The sequence below is a fragment of the Daphnia magna genome, linkage group LG7 (assembly GCF_020631705.1).
Source record: "Daphnia magna isolate NIES linkage group LG7, ASM2063170v1.1, whole genome shotgun sequence".
NCBI classification, from domain to species: domain Eukaryota; kingdom Metazoa; phylum Arthropoda; class Branchiopoda; order Diplostraca; family Daphniidae; genus Daphnia; species Daphnia magna.
Window position 1 is genome coordinate 5,712,166 of NC_059188.1, and position 13,604 is coordinate 5,725,769.

The window sequence follows — 13,604 nt, forward strand, 5'->3', positions numbered from 1 at the left end:
AAGACTTAGAAAGAAGTAATCCATACCAGACAATCTCAACAACTGAAAATATCCAACAATTACGAACACAGAAACAAGAAGCAAGTCAAGCGACGCAAAATTCGCTGCATTTTTATACTTACTACATTATAGAACAAACTCTAAAAGTAACAGATGGTGTAACAGCAGGAACCATTGCAAATGCTACTAAAACACTCAAAGACGACAAAATCGCACAAGGTAGAAACACCAGAACACTCGAAAGTTTACTCGAACAACTACACACAGCAGATATCTACCCTAAAATTTCAACTTTCAAACGTGCAAAAACAATTAGAGAGTAACAAAAAGAAGGCAAAAAGTTCCAAATACACTTTATACAGTTCATTAGAGCAACTTCAAGAAAACAACGAAACTCTGAAGAACTTCCTCGAGAAAGCCAAGTCCCGAATTAACGACCTAGAACATAGCCTTGAAACCACCTTAGCAACTGAGAACCAATTGCAGAACCTTCTCAAAAGAAAAGAGGCTGTCGAGACCGAAGGGCAAGAAATAATCAACAAACGTAAAGTTCAGAAGACCACACTGATCCAGAAACTCAACACTGCAGAAAACCAGATAAAACAAGTCTCAGAAACAGCAGAACAGCTCCAGAAAGAGACAAAAGTTTTGGCAGACTGACTCGACAAGGCTACAACAGAAAAAATCAATTTAAAGAAAAGCTTACTAGTTTTTACGTAAAAAAAACAAACAAGAACCTTAAAGAAGAAATTCAAGAATCAAGCTCGGGTACGAGCACAACAAAATCAAATAAGGTTTCTAGAAAGCCTTGTGAAAGAATACAAAAAAACTTCAAGTTAAATTCATCGAGACTGAAGACTCCAACGACTCAAGGTTAGACGAAGACGGACCAGGAGAAATAACCAAACAAGTGGGTGATATAAACGAGCTGACCTTGCCGACAGACAGTGGAGACCAGTCACTCTCCTGAAAAAAAACAAACCAACGACTTCGAACAAACAATAGAAAACCTTAAAACCAAAATAGAACACCTAAACAAGGCTATTATCTATTTGGAGCAAGAAAACCAACAAATAAAAAAGAAGGTCAACATGGGCGTTACACACGATGAAGAGGACACTTATAAAAACACAAAGCAGAAGACGGTCGTGAACAGCTCCAAGAGATGCCAAAGGATGACGATATTCCAGCAACTGAGCAAGACAATGAAGACGCAAAGAAGTTGAACAGGTACTTCACTCAACCAATAGTGAAGGCCCTATGAAAACTATTCTCCAAAGAAGACAAAAAGGCAATTCTAATCTTCAAAGGAAAAAGCACTGACAAATTAATATCAGAGTGGCTACGAGGTGCCAAGCACATGGCACGAAAAAACGAATGGGATGACAATAAAAAATTCGTTTCTTCTTTGATCGGTTGAAAGGCGAAGCCTTTGAATGTCATGAAAACTACGCTGAGGTAGAAGGCGATGAACTAAATTACCAGGATTGGAAAGAAGCCCTCATAACAAGATTTCAAGACACATATGACTTAGCTACGCTGGCGAAAAAACTTTCAAAACTAACTCAAAAACCAGAAGAAAACTTTAGGGCTTTCGTGTCAAAACTAACAATTTCTACGATACCATCGCTGGTAAAGATGAAAGGGCTGATCATAACAAAACTATTATCGAATGCCAATTACTAAACAAAGTGATAAAGATGAAGGACCACAGAAAAAGCAAAATCCTACTACAATGATTACTACCGAAATATAAAGCAGAACTTTATCTACGAATGCCAGAAAACACAGAAGACTTTGACGCGTTATGCAGACAACTATTCATTTCTGAAAAAATTCTACACATAAAAGAAGCTACAGATGACAAAAAGCTACAGATGTCAGCTGTCATTGCAGGGATAACGCACCATGAAAAACAGAAAGACGATAAAATCTAATTATTAGAACAAAAACTGTCAGAAACCCTATCATAACTAGAATGTACTAATAAAAGGCGTGGATCCTCACAGGAGAGCGACGTAACCATAGCAGCCGGTGACCAGTATGAAAAAAGAAGACCAGTATAAGGTGAACGTTATGCAAGATTACGAGATTCAAGAGTACGATTCACAGATAGACATACCAGCGGAGAATCGAATAGGGATAGAAGTCTCAGTAGGAGCAGAGACAGCAGTCCTTATCAGACTTTGACGCATTATGCAGACAACTTTTAATTTTTGAAAAAATTCTACACACAAAAGAAGCTTCAAATGACAAAGAACTTATCAACGCCCACCATACAGGAACGAATTCAACGGTAGACAAGGAAATTACAAGTGCGTTATAACACCAACCAACATATACAGTAACAGCATAACCCTGGCAACAATATTCGAACCACTGAAAATCGAGAAATTACCTGCTACAAGTGTAACCGAAGAGGACATATTGCAAGAGCATGTTGGACAGATATGGCACATACCAACAACCCAGGTACCCGATAAGCAACATAAAACCAATACGTAACTCCCCACTAACACACAATTTAGGGTAGAAATCCCTAAACTGATAAGAATTCAAATTCAAATTCTTTGGAAAGAAATAGTAGCTTTAGTGGACACTGGCGCCGCCGCTAGTTAATTATCCAGTAAAATATTAGATACTCTAGAAAGTAATGAAAACGGTGTCGGGATAAGAAATTAAATCGACCGGCAAGTTAGAATTTTCAGTTGCTATTAACGATAATCATATTATTAACCATCACTTTTACGTAATGAACAACTTGAATGAATATTTTATCTTAGGATTAGATTTCTTATATAACAATAACGTAAAGACGCGAAACGTACACGTAAACACTAGAAATCGACAAATATGCTATGACCACGTTGGGGTACAACATAATTTTGGAAGTAATACCATGCCCATTTATAGCGTAACATTTAGCAAAGCAGGCATCCATATATCACTAATCCCAATTGATAGAGAAGACAAAGATCTTACACAACAAGATTACCGTTACCTAGAAACCTTCACTCAATTAGACTTTAACAACAAAACTGAGCAGATTACTAAGATTGCTGAAAAAGTAGAACAACTATCCAATGTATCAAATGACTTACGAACTAAAATTTAAATTTTACTAAAGAAACACGAAGATCTTTTTGCAGACCAAGAATCCGACTTAGGTCTAGCAACACGAGTGAAACATCACATAAACATAGGCCATCACGCTCCCAGTAATCAAAGACTACGAAGAACACCCAAAGCCCTAAAACTTGTTGTTAAGACTAACATAGAGGTAATGCTGAGTAACAAAATAATAAGAGAAAGTCACAGTCCTTTTGCTGCAGCCATAGTAATGGTACCTAAAAAAGATGGAGAGATGCGTATGTGCATCGATTACAGAGCTTTGAATAAAATTACTGTTAAAGATAAGAATCCCCTACCAAGGATAGATGACACTATCGACGCGTTGTGCGGATCTGTTTATTTTTCGACATTGGACTTACAAGCGGCTACTGGCAGATCGAAATCGAGGAAAACGACAAACACAAAACAGCTTTTATCTGTGAATTTAGCAAAAATACGAATGTAATCGGATGCCGTTCGGATCAAATATCACGCTCCCAAAAATGTAAAAGAATTAAGCTCATTTTTAGGTCTAACAAGCTACTACAGCAAATTCATACGGGCTTTTGCTGATAAAGTCCGTCCACTAACTTCGCTCACTAGAAAGTCAGCGGAATGGAAAGGGGGGGAGGAACAAAGGGACGCCTTTGACTATATTAAGAACTGTCTCATCACTAGACCTGTCCTAGGCTATCCGGACTTTTCTCGAAAATTTATCATCTACACAGGTGCTTCAAGATATGGAATAGGAGCAGTCTTGGCAAAAAAACAGCCTCCACCTCCACCAGTGGATTCTGACGCACAGGAACTTCGTGAATCTTACGGCGCAGAAGTCATAGCCTATACCTCTAAACATCTGAACGACCAAAAGGTCAAGTGGTCAACCACAGAGAAAGAGGCATACGCAATAATCCATGCCATTGACGTGTTTACGACGTACCTTTAAGGCGTAAGTTCACCGTATTTACTGATCATAGAACTTTAGAATGGCTAAAAGTAAGGCAGAACCAGCAGGAAAATTAGCTCGATGTGCTCTTAAAATCCTAGAATTTCATATCATTAATAGGTACCAGCCAGGAAAGTAACAACAAAATGCTAACACTTTTAGCCACACACCAATAGTGCCGTTAGCAAAAGTAGAAACAAGGTCAACAGGTACAAAAGCGAAATTAGAAGTAAAAAGCGAATGTGAGAAAGTAGAAACCAAAGAATCTAGAGCAAAACAAGTAATTTTAAAAAAAGAAAAATAATAATTTCAAGGAAGATTAAAAGAAGAAAGATGGAAAAGTGGATTGAACTCCAACACACAGACGAATATTGCCGAACCATATTACAAGAAATGGCAAAGGCCAATCCAAGTAAGGACGTTAGAAATAAATTTAAAATAAATGCAAAAATATTATTAGTAGATGTCAGAGGACGAACTGTAAGGTCAGTGAGACTGGTGCCACAAATTTTAAAGGAAAATTACAATCATAAATTGGCAGGACATTTAGGAGTAGGAAAAACGCTAGCTAGACTTCAAAGGTACTATACATGGCCACGTTCGCGTGTTCCCGTAATAGAATTCGTTATAAGTTGTTTGATGTGCAATAAAAGAAAAGCGGTAGGTGGAAGTAAAGCACCATTGCAACCTATGCCTTCAGTCGAAGGAGTGTGAGAAAGGATAGCAATGGACATAGTGGGTCCAATTCAAGAAAGCGCTAAGGGATACAGGTATATATTAGTCTTTTCAGATTATTCCAGTGTGTTTGTTTTTTCAGTTTCAATGAGAAATCAAACGGTTTTGGTTAATAAGATATTTGCTAAACATGGATCTCCTGTCCTAACAGATCGTGGTAGGTACTAACTTTCTATCTAGCCTGATAAAAGAGGTGTGTAAACTGTTCAAAATCAAACAAATAAGAACTACGGCCTATCATCCACAAACCGATGGATTAGTTGACAGGTTCAATCGAACTCTCTGCGACATGCTGGCTTATTGTGTCTCAGAACAACCTCTGAACTGGGACAAATACCTTCCATTCGTTACTTTTGCCTAAAACACAGCAAAACAAGCCTCAACTCAAGAGACACCATTCTTTCAAGTTTTCGGACGCGAGCCAATAATGCCCAACGATATCAATATTAACAGAAGATACGAGACCTACGAGGATACTAGTGTGATGTATTCACAGCAGGGGGCAAAAGCACAAAAAATGGGCAAGAGAACATATCTTCAAATCCCAAACAAGACAGAAAAAATATTATGACGTAACAACGAAAATAACTAAATACAACGTAGGTGACTTCGTTTTACTGAAGGCGGCACAAACAGCAGGAAAATTTGTAAATCGATGGAATGGGCCATTTCAAATTTCTAGAACCTTCTCGGATATCAACTATGAGATCCAGCACACTGTAAAAAAACTGAAATCTGTGGTACACACCAACCGTTTCAAACTTTACATCCCAAGGAAACATGAAACAACTAAGGAAGAAGAAATAATAATAAACTTACCGGAGAATGTCAAAGCCCAAAGACGAGCAACAACTCACGAACGCCGACCAGGCAGACCGAGGAAACAGCAGCCGGTTCATCCAGGGAAGATAAACATCAAACCACGCAGAAACGAAATAGCAACAAAAGAAGAAAAAAACCACACAATACCCAACCTTTACCGTAATCAAATCCAAAACGATCCTATAACGAACCACCGATACAACTTACGAAGACCAAGAACCAGATTACCAAATCGTTACATTTTTCTTCACAGATGTAGATATTACTCTTCCTTCTTTGCTTCCTTCATTCACTTAACCCTACTTACCATATCTACGCATCCGTCTGCGATTGTAACAACATGAAAATTTGAGGAATCCTGGACACCAAATCGCCTTACTACTGTGACAACGAAAAATCTGAAACACAACACTTACCAAGGATACCAACTGGTTACACATTGGTGACCTAACAAAAACCATCAGTGACTTGGAAAGGATGGACATGTAGACAGTGGACTAAAACGAAGAAAATTACTGGATCGTTCTGGATCGGATCCATCGACACAGTATACTCACAAGAAACAATATTAATAACTCCTCTGGAATGCTGGCGGAAGGTCAACGATAACAAATGTAGTGACAACAACATGCAGGTTGGACCGACGGGGCTCATTTTTACGCCCCCCCCCCCTACAGGAGAAGGTAGGTGGTACGCCATCAAGAAATACCAAACCCTTAACTGTATAGTGGAACAGATCCCGCTGCGACAGGAAAAACCAGATCGCCCGATTGAAAGCTCTTTTGGACCGCTAATCACCACACAACAAGAAGGACAGTTCATCCAAAATCAAAATACGATCATGTGGAGAGAAAGAACAACTAACAGTTCATACACCCAAATATTACTAAAAGGAAAAGAATACTTGGAAATTCCCCGAATACCGGAGACAGATCACACCAACCGTCTCTACGACACCAGACGACAGATCAAAATATCGTTTCTTAATAAACCAGCTAAAGACATCGTACCAATAGGACACAATGTGGTTGGAATCCCTCTGACGTACTTGACGTTTCCTGCAAAAACAACCAAAATTTTATATGAGATGTTCAAAACCAGGCTAGCCACATGCCTTCAAAATACCAACCTGGATACTTCAGTATGCAATGATTACAGAGAATTGTATCAGTCTAGGACAAGACGTTGGATTCTTCATGAGGTCCAATTTCTATTCAACAGCCCACTAAAAGATGAACAACTTTGGATCCGACTATACCGCATCTCGTACGCCTGGGGAACTATAAGATTGGCACATCGAAAAATGGCACACATCGAAGAAAAAGGAAAATTTGTACAAAATAATTTAACCATGTATATTTCTTACGAAACGGGAAACAGCAACTCAATCATAGCCCACAACTAATTTTCAAAAGACGACCCTCTACCATTAAGGTCAGAAATTGAATACATCGGCGAACAGACGATACGTATACAAAAATGCAACATCCGCAACACGGAAACGGAAGGCGATCGCATACTTGCTGTGACTTGTTCAGAATAATCAACTAGATGGATATTGGAAAAAGAAATCACAAATGTGTCTTACCTTAGGAATCGACCAATCCTAGGAAAAAAATCAGCAATGGATTTTTTAAACAATTAACACTAACCCGGATATAGTAGAAAATATCCCTGGCGCAACACTGGAAGACATAAAAGAAGTTCGTTTAGAACAACGTAAGGCGGTTACAACCCCAATCTACTCACCCAATTTGGAGGTATCCTGAAAACAAATCATGGCAGTGGAAATATCATCTGGGAAATGATTGCCTGGGGATTGTTGAGAAATGGACAATATCCAAATGAAAAATGTGTCACACATCACAGAATTGACGAACAACTAACCACAGAGGAATGTGACGCATATTGGACAAAATGACAAGATGAACTGAAAACATTTACCACAAGCAACTATCCCCTAGTGCAATCACAAGTATGTGTAGGAAATGCAGCAAAGTAACCAATAAGGGTCAAGCCTTCGAATATACCTCTGATTTCACCATAAGACCGTTCAACATTAACGCTTGCATCAAAGCAAACACAACGATGCTTATTCTACAGGAATACGCCAACACCAGCTCAATTTGGGGCACTTTCGAAAACGCAGGACAAATCATGGCAACAGACAGAACTGGCCTACATTCACCGGCGTCAGACAGAAAGTGTCTCACGCTGAAAGTAGGACGTCTGAGTTTAGGCCATTGCCATGGCTCAAGTAGAAAACAATATTTCAGCTTCGAATATCGAAACCGGCAACAAATACGGATGCGTTCGGCAGCAGCCATTATAGCGCTTCACACTCAACAATCATTGGACGGAAAACCACTCCCACCTATACCACCTCTTCTCAAAAATGGAAGGAAATCAAAAAACGAAAACTTGACCACGTCCAACACAAAACAAATCTATTTCGTCTACTTCAAGCACCACGACGACAAAAAACCGACTACAAAATTAAGCACAACAATAATTAAAACAACAATAGCCACAACGGCCATAAAAACAACCGTTAAAAGCACACCAATGACCACTAGGCCTACAACAATTACAAAGCCTGTGACTACAACAACTAAGCCTACAACTACTACAATTAAGCCTACAATTACAAATACTGAGCCTACAGTGCCCTCGATTTCAACTAAAACAACGTCCACTACAATATCATCAACGACAACTAAGACATCAACAACTGAATTAATAAGCCAATCAACAACACATCATACAACAACCGAAAAAATAACAACTAAAGATCCTCTGGTCACGAAAGATCACACCATCACGGAAGACGCAATAATGGAAATTATTGATTACACTGAACAAACAGCTCAGCAAGAAATACCCGAGGCAGCATCTTTAACACTAGAACAGATTCCGGAGGTATCAATAAAAGGAGAAACATCAGAAAGCGACCTACCCGAAAATATAGATGAATTCAATGACAAGATCAAATTTAAAATTTCAGAAATGCATGAGCAATATAAAATAAGTATAGAAACGAAACAGGAAAACAAACTTGCTAAAGAAATCCGTGACGTATATTGCCAACTTTCGACAATAAAGAGAACTCGAGCGGTGATTCTGGCTCAAAGTAACGCATTTTTGCTGCTTCAGCGCTTGGGTTACCCATTTGTACGAAACCGCAAGGCTTCGGACAAACGATGACACTTCAACAATGCGAAACAAAACGAATTTTTATCTCTGCAAAAGAATCCAAATGTTGATTTCAACCATTCTTTACCTATGAAGATAAAAACTGCACAATCGGAGTAGACGGGTGGTCTATCCATCCCTATTCTGACTGTTTTTGGAAAAACTCATTTGGTAAATTTTAATGGATTCCATCATACCAGGAAACATAATTCAACAGACGGAGATAGGGTAAAACAAAAAGCAAACATCCACATGCCAAACTTGGACCTGATCACGGAGTTCGAAGAGTTACACTTGAACAACTTCAATTGCAGTTTGAAGAGCCATCCAGCGCATGAAACAATGGATATGGAGCAGCTGAATATCCTAATCGATTTAGTAGGCCTAATGCAAGAATCAGATTCAAAATCAGTCTCTGACATAGTAATGTCAGAAAAACAGGATAACCTGATAGGTACCATGTTTTAATGGTTCGACACATTGAAAATTCTTATCCTATTTATTATCGCATTCATTGAATTCATCGAATGCCTACGCATCTTCATCATATGCGACCCATTCACAAGAATCATGGAAAAAATTTGCCAAACTAGAAGATTAAGAAGATACGGAATCAATATGTGTCACTTACAGTGCTGCCCTCACGGGCAGGATTGTAGGTGGCAAGGGCCTTGTTTTTTGTGTTTACGTTGGAAGTGGCTCTTGCCCCTTTTCAGTTCAGTGTGTATTTTGTAACAGTCGTGAACGAGGACATCTCGTTTACCTCCCCCGTAATCAAGTCTCAATCAAGTTCCCAGTTCTCTCTCTCTCTCTTTTGTTCCCTCTTTTTTTCAACGGAGAATAAAGCCGTTGGTTTTTCCCTTTAAGTCATTTTCTTCATCGTCATTATTTCACCCTCCATCCCTCATATCTGTTATCACGTTCTATTGCACGTGAACGTGAGTAACAATATGGAAGAAGCACACGAATTAACTTTAATGGTCGCAAATTCAACACATTCAAACCACAGAAGAAATAATAACACAACCATTCACTAGGATGACGGTTCCTACCCCTCTTACTATAGAAAGACTCCCACAATCGCGCCCAGCTCAACCAAGCGTACCGAAACAACGCAGTATTTACCCATTATGGAAGAAAATTGGGAATCGGATCAAGCTCGCAAGTGCACAGGAAAACACACAACGTGCACTTATATGGTGGGTTATGGAATGGTATGGGAAGACCTTTGCAAGTGTTCGACAGAAGTGGAATCTAAAATTTAAAAAAAAGAAAAGGTTCAGTGAAGATCCGAATTAAAAGATCGCCAAGAAAAAACTAAAAGAAGAAAAATTGAGAAAAGCAGAAAAGAGTGGAAATCTATCGTAGCATTCCGATGAAAAAGGAACGTAGACAATCATTTATTAACTAACGCTTTTATTTGCCTAAAGGCAACGAACAACGATAAAAAGGAACATATCTTTTATTTCGTGTATCCAACTATATACAAATAGCCCAAAAAACAAAGAAAACGATGAAGGAAAGAAAATAGGTCAAGCCGGTGACAGGTAAAATAGAAACACGTTTTCATGTAACTATTGTCATGCCACATGCCGGAAAGAAGTACGGAGAAGAAGAAAGTCGGATGACGAAGAGGAAAATTGGAGGACCAGTTTCTTCTTGTAGAATGGGGGAAGGAATGTAAAAGGCAGCAGCAACCCCTCCCAGCAACAGCAACCCACCCAGGAAGAAGGTCGTCACGTATGCAACCTTCCCCTAGGTTAACTGTTAATCGCAGAAGTAAAAGTTTTTGTAAACCCCTCCCTTCTTAACCTTCAATATTCGATATATAGTGGATAATAATATAAAAGTCGACTCAGAGTACCGAGAATACTCAATCTGGCATAAATACACGGTCTGTGAAACTTTACACAGGTTCAGGTCAGGACATTCCAAACAAACAGGAAGCCCGTCAAGAAGGTCCTTCGCAGCCGCTTTACGGTTTTCTGCATCACTTCCCGATATTGTGAAGTTATAATCAGGATGGCCAGATACTCCCACTTTAGTTTGTATTCGAACACCGAATTTTAAGTTGACGCGATCTATGTTTTTTACCTCCTCGTATTGAATATAATGTAATTTTACTGTCAAGCCTTCATCATTCTCACCGACAGGAAGCATTTTACGTAAAAGGAATTTTGAAATTTTGAAAAAAAAATCGAACATCCCTATTGACACCTTGGTCGAGCGGAAGAAAGCAGTAAAACAATAAAAGCGATAGCGGAGAAAACAGGGTCAAGCTAGGGTGTTTTACTTCCGCAGTATTTTGGAAATCAATATCGGCGTATAGACATCGAGGTGTCTTTTGACTTAAATTGTTTACTGAATTTTTTATTTGATTTTTAAAATAATTTTTAAGGGTCGCCGTTTAAAAAAAACCGAGCTTTTGAACATTTTTTCTCACTTAATTTAATATATATTTTTTTATTAATAGAATTTAATTACGGCATGTTCAGAAGTTACTAATAAGAATAAGAAGAACTTAAGTTTAAAATTTGAAAACCATCGGATTTAGTTTAAGGGTCGCCGTGATTAAAACTCTTTAAAATTCTTCTCAAATTTTCGCCAATTTATTTGAAATCCCTCTAACGATATATTATTTCTTGACAGAATTTAAATTTTTTCAGCATAGATGGAATATTCTTTCTGTGATCTTCTACAACTTGTAAGAGAAACTGGTGCTGTGTTTCGTCATCTGTGTAGTCCTTGAAATTTCCGATCAGTTTGACTCCTCTTTCTGCGCAATCGTTTGTGACTTCAAGTCTCTTGACGAAATCCTTAGCGTAGCAGTAATCGCTCATTAGAGGCCAAAACGTTGGTGGCAACTGAAGCCAATCTTGAGACTTATTTAGCTGTAGTATGGAGAATAAAAGCCAGGATCTTGGTCCGATGAACTGGTGAAACAATGGAGGTGTGTCCAAATCAATAGTGGGAAAAGTTGGCTTGCCAGGTTTAAACGAAGTAGGCCGGCGAGTATCAAACAATTTTTTCGCCATAAGCATCCTGGTAAAATCAGATAGGCTCTCATTGAACAAGGCTAGAACTACCAGCTCTTCTGTGAGATACCACAGATGCCTCTTGATTGAAGCGAGGACTGCGGTAGCGATTTGATCATCTTCTTCTTGATACCATAACATCGAAGCTAAGAAGTGAAAGTCATCGTTTGGGGCGAAAACAGATATTCTTGAACGAAGAAACAACTTGGCATAAAACAATGCAATGAAGTCAGCCATTCTATGTATAATTCGTCTTTCTTCCGGCAACATGTGGAACAAATGGGACAGCAGCTCGATTTTCAAAAGATATATCGACTGTGACATGAACCGGGCGTGTAGAACCGCACCTGGTTTACGGAATCGAAAACTTGTCACCTTTCCCCCAAGGTATACTACCGTCAACTGTACCAACTCTCGATAATCTTCTCTGGGGAAGGTATTGTATTTCAAGCATTGTTCTGCCCAAGTTAAGACAGATTTTGCTTGAATCCAGACACGAGATAGTTGGTCCGCTGGCCATTCAAATAACGTCAAGTTTGAATAATCGATGTCGAAACTGGAGTAATCACTTTGAAACCTCTTGAATATTGGTTCATCTGGCCGATCACGTTCGCCTCTAAGAGCAGTGAATGCGTGTTTGATGTGCAGTTCGCAGTGATGGTGACGACAAGCTAAATACAGGAGTGCTCTTTTAAGTTCAGATTCGATTAAAATAGCAGCGCCTTGTCTAGCACCAGTATTACTATCAGTCTGGTCAAAACAGACTCCAATAATATTATCTTCTATTTGCCATTCTTTCGCCATTTGAAGGGCGGCTTGAGATTGATTCAGTCCAGTAGAGTTTTTCATTGGTGGTATACCAATAAGCTTTGGCCTTTAAACAAAAAAGGTGTTATGTTCGTATTTGGTGAAATTGTACAAAAAAATATCTTTTACCCTTCAACTGAGCCACTGACTAGTAATGCAACTTGCTCTTCTTTTCGACCAGAAATAAGAGTAATAAGCTTTGAATCCCAATGAAGTACACAAAACTTTGATTTCGTCGACAACAATTTTTCTTTTAAGGCCGCAACAGTTTTTTCACGCGCTGCTCTCCTTTGACGAAAGACAGATGAAACCGACATTGACATTTCATCCAAAGAACCGCCGTTGCTGGTTACAATAGTAGATTGTATGAGGAATTGTTAACGAATAGATAACCCACTGCGATCAGCTGCTGATGCCACGACCTCCGATAATCGCTGAGATGGTATTTTGAGAGAAACTGTTTCTGCTGTTCTTCTCCTCTTTTGATTCGAGGGAGTAAACATTACCGAGTCTTCCAGTTCATCCTCGCTTACTTCTGAAAGTTGTTCTCGATTTTCATCATCGGCCAAAGGAGATATAGATGATTGACATTCAGAGCCTCTTTGTTTCTGTGACTGATATTTGGATTTCCTTGAAAGTTGTCGTTGAACAAACCCAGAAACATCCCTGTCGTGTTGGGTCATATAAAAGGTTCTACTTCCTCTCTGATTTTCCAAAAAAGAATAGTCTTCTTTCCAATTCGGGCGACGTGATTGAGAAAGCTTCTCATATGCATCCTTAGCAGAGATGTCACACAGTTGATTAAGTTCTTCTTCAAACTTATCAATCTTTGACTTCGATGTTCCATTTTCCATGGTACGATTTTTCTTTTCCAATTTTTTAACGATTTCCCAATGTTTGAATAAGCACAATAACTGTTCAACGCACATTCGATCTGGTTTGAGAGGTACAGCTGC

The 13,604-nt window shown here is 38.9% G+C and overlaps 1 pseudogene; it reads right to left on the reverse strand.

Moving 5' to 3' along the window:
• Positions 1 to 11,430: 11,430 nt before the first annotated feature.
• On the reverse strand, positions 11,431 to 13,331 carry LOC123466350 (annotated as a pseudogene).
• Positions 13,332 to 13,604: the final 273 nt, after the last annotated feature.